This window comes from Dermacentor silvarum, chromosome 2 (genome assembly GCF_013339745.2).
Source record: "Dermacentor silvarum isolate Dsil-2018 chromosome 2, BIME_Dsil_1.4, whole genome shotgun sequence".
Lineage (NCBI taxonomy): Eukaryota > Metazoa > Arthropoda > Arachnida > Ixodida > Ixodidae > Dermacentor > Dermacentor silvarum.
In genome coordinates, this window is record NC_051155.1 from 98,835,074 (window position 1) to 98,842,031 (window position 6,958).

Below are 6,958 nucleotides of genomic sequence, written 5' to 3' on the forward strand. Positions count from 1 at the left end.
GCTGTAATCAGTGGCGCACCGACGGGGGGGGGGGGGGATTCAGGGGTTGTAACCCCCACCCCCCTGAGGCTGGCTTAACCCCCCTTTTTGCTTAACCCCTTTCTTTCCTTGCGCATTTGAGTACTGCAACTAAGATGTAAGACGCGCAATCGTCTGCACACTCGCAAAAAGTGCATTTTTTTACAATTTCCCGTGAGGAAATTGTAAAATTGTAAACCCCCCCCCCCCCCATCCCCCCCCTGGCAGAGATCCTGGGTGCGCTAGAGGCTGTAATGCACGAAGTAGTGCACGAAACCGCAGAAGGCGTCGCCCGTGCCCTGCGAAACGTGCGGAGTGATACTTACACGACCGCACTACTTGCGTAACCGCTGCAACGCTGCCTGCTCAGTATGAAACGTCGTGCAGCCGCGCAAGGATTCTCATCCGGCGACAACGAGGTAGCAGGTTTGATCCTTCTCACCTGTGGGACTCCCTTGATGTCGTGGATACTCTGGCCGGCACTGTTCAGCGTGGTCGAGTCGGCCGCAGAGGTGGACAGGAGGAGGATGAGGAGCAGCCAACAGTGCAGCACCAGGGCCGCACTCAGCCAGTGTACGCGCATCCTGTGTGCCTGCAAGAGCGTGGGTAATGCGAAAAAGAAATATTTTTGGTGGCCCACTCGGCTCCTTTAAGAGAAAAGTTTACCTCAGGAACACATATCTAAATACATGGGAAGGGAGAAATTGTTTTTTCTCAGCAACCACCGCACCTATTTCGATGACGTTTGCCGAATTTAAAAGAAGTAACTTACATTGTGCCGACTATCATAAGTAGATTTCGGACTTTGGCCATCAAATGTTTTACGGAAATCTTTGAAAATCTCAAAATTTCAGGAAACTGAAACATCAAGTTGAAAACTCCGCAACTATGCAACATTATGTTATATAACACTTTTGTAAAGTGTCCCTTTTGAAACATTTGAAGCGGACAAAATGATTCAATATACATTTGTCATGCTGCTTTGCACGTGCTGTTTTGGCAAAAGAAAGGCGAAGACAACGACGACGATGGAGGCATGAACATGATCGTGAACAGTTACCCGAAAAAGGCGAAAAAATTAAGCCAGTTCCGCGCTTGTGAAATTTCATGAAACAGTGGGGCTCTGCAAGCGTGGGTGTATAGCGTGGTGGGTATGACGCTCGCCTTCGGACCGTGAGTACCCGGGTTCCCCCAAATCCCCCTTCTCTCTTTTTCTCTTTTTACAATCGTCGGTACACGCAATCATCATCATCATCAGCCTAAATTTATGTCCCCTCCAGGGCGAAGGCCTCTCACTGCGATCTCCAATTACCCCTGTCTTCGCTATAGCTGATTCCAACTTGCGCCTGCAAATTTCCTGACTTCATCCCCCCACCTAGCTTTCTGCCGTCCTCGACTGCGCTTGCCTTTTCTTGGTATCCATTCTATAACTCTAATTGTCCACCGGTTATCCATCCTATGCAATACATGGCCTGCTCAGCTCCATTTTTTCCCCGCTTAATGTCAACTAGAATATCAGATATCCCCGTTTGTTCTCTGATCCACACCGCTCTCTTCCTGTCTCTTAACGTTACTCCTAAGATTTTTCGTTCCATCGCTCTTGGTGCGGTCCTTAACTTGTTCTCGAGCTTCTTTCTTAACCTCAAAGTTTCTGCCCCATATGTTAGCCCCGGTAGAATGCAATGATTATACACTTTTCTTTTCAACGACAGTGGTAAGCTTCCTGTCAGGATTTGGCAATGCCTGCCGTATGCACCCCAACCCAATTTTATTCTTCTGTAAGTTTCCTTCACATGATCAGGGTCCTCTGTGAGTAATTGACCTAGATAAACGTATTCCTCTACAGACTCTAGAGGCTGACTGGCGGTCCTGAATTCTTGTTCCCTTGCCAGGCTATTGAACATTATCTTTGTCTTCTGCATATTAATTTTCAACCCCACTCTTACACTTTCTCGGTTAAGATCCTCAATCATTTGCTGCAATTCGTCCCCATTGTTGCTGAATAGGACAATGTCATCTGTAAACCGAAGGTTGCTGAGATATTCGCCGTTGATCCTCACTCCTAAGCCTTCCCAGTCTAAGAGCTTGAATACTTCTTCTAAGCATGCAGTGAATAGCATTGGAGAGATTGTGTATCCTTGCCTAATCCCTTTATTGATAGGTAACTTTCTACTTTTCTTGCGGAGAACCAAGGTTGCTGTGGAATCTCTGTAGCTATTTACTGCAAAGCAAATAGCTACAAAGATTCCATGAGATCATCTTTGGTTACCCTTCTTAAGTTCAGAGTGGGAGGTCAGGGCACAGAAGTTCAAACCGGCCTCTCTGTGTCTCTAATAAATGAATTTTATTATTATATGTGGTAAGTGAAACGTTTAACATTGCAGTGTAACTCATGAAACAAACTGAAAGCCTTAAGCGTGTTAGCGCCACGCATAACTTTCTAGTTAACCAAGAGTTCTTAAAATTGTTAATTAGCGGAACTCTCGCGATAAAAAACATTCAGTTATGATGTATTACGTGCCGAAACCACGACCTGATTATGAGGCACGCCGTAGTGGCGGACGCCGGAATAATTTGGACAACCTGAGTTACTTTGACGTGCACCTAAATCTAAGGACACGGCTGTTTTCCCATTTCGCCCCCATCGAAATGCGACCGCCGTGGCCGAGATTCGATGCCGTGACCTCGTGATTAGCAGACCAACACCAACTTTCGCGTCTACAGCCTACCATCTACTAGGTTGATCCACATGTGAAACGTGGCTGAGTGCGTGGTACCGCCACATTAGAAGACCGATGCTAGTCGATGAAGAAAAACTGATCGCCCTATGATTGGCGCACAAGTACCCACATGCGCCAATAACTGACTTGCAACGCTAACCGGTTTTATTGCACATTGATCCCGTAACTTATCGACACGCGGATGCGCAAGGTTAAAACAAGAATTGCCCCTAAAGTCGTTATGAGTGACAGCTGTCGAATTAATTATACACAGTAGTATAAAATAGAAACGATATATATATATAACCTTGACGAAGTGGTTAAACAAGCTGGCTCGTTTATAGCTGAGCTAGCGGGAACCACACGATCGACAAGGTCTTCTTCCACACTGGCACAGAGCTGGTGCCGATATGCTCCGGTACACTATATATATATTATAAGAAGAACGAATTGAGTTCGCGAGGGCCTTCCTTCTTTTTTGTGTTGCTGGGATAACTGCTTATCCAATATTCAATTGCACCTCGCACGGTCAAAAAAAAATATATATATATATATATATATAATAAAAAAAGATCACGCTCGATCGCTACGGCACAACACATCGCCAAAACGAATGAGGCCAATCGTACACTACATAGAAGCTCGCGTACGGCACGGCACACGCTCTGCTGATCACGCGCGTAAAGCAATATACTCGTGCAGTGCACTGCTGGCCGGTGGTCCTGAAGGTTTTCCCGCACATTTGGGACAAAACGAAGAAAAAGAAATAAGAAAGAGAGAGAAGAAGTAAAAATAATAAAAAAACAAGATAGAAAAACATAACAGGAAAGGAAGAAAGAAAAAGCAGGGATATCGAGCAAGATCAAGAAAAAAAAAAAAAAAACAGGAAAAAGAAGACCGAAGCACACGCCGTGGTCAGTAGCATCCTCTGACTCAACAGTCGGTCACCGTGTAAAAAAAAAGTGAACCGGAACAGAAAGAAAGAAAGAAAGAAAGAAAAAGAAGGAAAGAAATGCGCGAGAGCATGCGCACTCAGTCGCGTAAACGAGATCTGGACGGGGAGGCGCAGGATCGCTTTCAGGAAAGCTGCACGGGGTTGAGACGACGACGCTAACTGGACTCGCTAGGGAGAAGCAGAAGAAGAAGAAGACAAGGAGAGCGGGTTGAGGGAGAGCGGATCGCAGCGTAATTCGTTGCGCAAGGCCCGAACGCTCGGCCACCGGTGCTCCATCGCTTACGCGGGCGACCGCGCGCTGCGCTTCTCGGACCGGCGGCAGCTGGCTTAACGAGCCGTGGCAAAAGGGGGCAGTGCTGCTGCTGCTGCTGATGGCCGTTCGCGTGCGGACCTCTCTTCTCTGGGCGCGTTTTCTCTCTGCCCGTTTCACTACTGCCACTCTCGTCGGAGCGGCGGTTGGGAATAAAAAAAAAAAAAAAAAAACCGCTACGCGTGACGTGCACGAGTTGGCCGAGGGAGCGAAAAAAAGACAGTTAAGTGGCGCGAGAACAACACGCGTGCACTAGAGCGTGCCAAATCGAGTGAACTGCCCCGGCGGGAAGGGGAAACGTGCAACTCGAGCACGCGCGATCGCCGTTCGACTGTGCTCCAAAACCAAATGACCATTCAAGTTAAGTCGCCGGCGCGAAAGATTTAAGGGCCGCTGTGTGCAGACCTGAACTGCTGCTCCCACACAAAAGTGAAACTCTATACATGCAGAATTTGACCATACACCTAAGTAAATTTCAAATGCTATGTGAGGTGACGTAACTCGTGTGTCCAAACAATGTCGCTGTGCAATCAGTAGGCTTGTGGACTTGCCCGTTTGTTGCCCGTATTGTTTGGGATATTGTAGTAAGCAAGTAAGCAAGCGCCGAGTTTTCCAGTCTTCCTGCACGCTACGAGGGAGAGAGTTCGAGAGATGGTGGACCTTAAGCTGATGCCCACAGAGCACGTGCTCGACCGTCTTGTAAGTTCTCTCCGTCGTAAAGCGCTGGTGGACACAAAATTCGGCGCTCACGCGGTCCAGCTAAAGATTTGGCTGGCTGTACGCAACGTGGGCAAATGTAAAAAAAGCAGAAATGAGCAGTGTGCGAGATACCTGCGGGCAGATAGTCGACGTTCTTGGTTTATGCCCATTCATCGAGAATCAGTTATTCAATGTACGGAAAACCGGTAAACTTATTGAAGAACAAATCGACGAAATTTCTGCGGTATGTCACCTTATTCGGTTGCAGCATTTATTCTTGACGCCTTTCTTCACAAATGCGAAACCACTCCCCTGAGCTCCCTTTTAAGTTTTCGTAGATGATTCGGCGAGAAAAATTAAATATAAGAAGGAGAGAAACGAGTTGGGAGGCTTCTACGAGTCATCGTTTACGGAGTTGCAACGCCGGCGCAGTCTGACAAGGAAACTTCCAGCTCGTGACAGCCTACAAGCGAGCACGACTACGAACTGTTACGTCCGTCTGTCTAGCGGCTTCCAAGGAGTCTCATTGCCACGGCATCGTCCTCCACTGAGTGTAAGACCAGGTGTGACCCAGCGGATAGTGCTCCTGAAGCTGTATAAGCACGCACGCGGAAAACATTAAGGGAAGCCTCTATAGAAGCTGGCGGTGGCATTTTTCCCCGAAAGACGGACAACCGGAACGACACGTAATTATGTGCAAGGCGTAAGCCGTTATCGTCTGGAAAGCAACGCACTGTTCTGCTAACGGTTACGGTGGCTTTTGTTCCGTCGGCAGCCAGCGCCTTACACCGTGTAAAACGTGCAACGCATCCTCTTCGACGTTCGCTAAGGACTTCTTCGTAAACCGATCCTATACGCTAGGAAATGAAACACTTGGTTTCTCGGGCGTTCTCTCGTCACTTAATGTCGCGGCCTCATGCCTGCGTTTGCACTGCCTGCTCATGTACTGAGTGTTGCACAAGGAGGAGGTTCATGTATACGTGACAATTTCAGCTAAACCGCTGGAAGGTTTCCGCTTAAATTTGTCACAGAAGTAGGTCTGCCACACTGAGATAGCCACTTTAACTGACATGCTCAGGGACTGTAACGAAAACCCGCGCGGTGCTAACTCCGGAACCCTTCCGCCGCTGTGGGCTGCTGCCTTGCGCAGCCCCAGCCTTGACGATCAACTCTGGGCCGTCCAGCAGACCCGCTAGGCGGTGGCGAGGCAACACTTCGACGCACCCACGTGGGAGACCTAAGGCCCCGTCGGCGAAAGCTCTGCAGGACTAACAATAAAGTTTCTGCCAATCAAGTAGCAATATGCGGTGGGCCCAGTTCAATACCACGTTTCCAGCTGTTATTTATTTGCCTCTTCCCTTTCCCCCCACGCTGAGTATCTAGCTGCAAGAATGTACCTCTGGCCCACGTCTCAGCATTTTGTATCAATAAACTTTTCTCACTATCTCTCAACTTCACAACATAGCCGAAGTGCGCGCAATCTGTGGCGACGTCACTGAATAAATAAGGAAGTCAATTGTGCTGCAATAACACGGTGCGCCATCCGTCACAGCATAACGGTGACGTCATTCGCCATAACGGTGACAGATGGAGCCACTGTACCGTTCAAGCAAAGTCAACATTTTTGCTTTAATAGCATCGTCGCAGACGGCGCACATTTAGGCTCTATTGTGAACGAAACAGGCAAGTCTTACTCGCAAAAGTGGCAGTACACCAAATGCTGTGCATGGTGCTACCTCTGTCCGATACTTGAGCGGAAATAAGCCAGCGGTTTAGCTAAAATAGTCAGGTACAGCTAGTGCTCTTACATATGCAGCATTCAGCACAGGTTACGCAGACGACGATGGCCGCCTTTGTATATAGTCTCTGCCTTCTTCTGGGCTGGGTCGCCGACATCGCGTGCCCCATACTTATCCTCGAAGCGAGTCGTTGTGTACGCATTTCGGATTCTCGATTGACTGCGAGGAGACACGAGAAGGGGTTGTTCGCCGTCCGCTTATGCAAAGTGGTCTGTTGTTGACATTGAAGCGCCCTTTCACCCACGTGTTCTACCTATCAAGCACCGCACACGCCAAAATTGTCACGCGACCGACGGTTTTCGCGAAGCCGTCTAGCCGTACAGCTCGCGGGGTGACCGAACTGATTGCCTGTCTTAGCGAATTAAGTATCAACTTGACGATAGTGACATGGCTTCGTGTTGGCATTGCGGACTGGGACTTTATTCATTACGATGTACGCACATTGAAACGCAAAGGT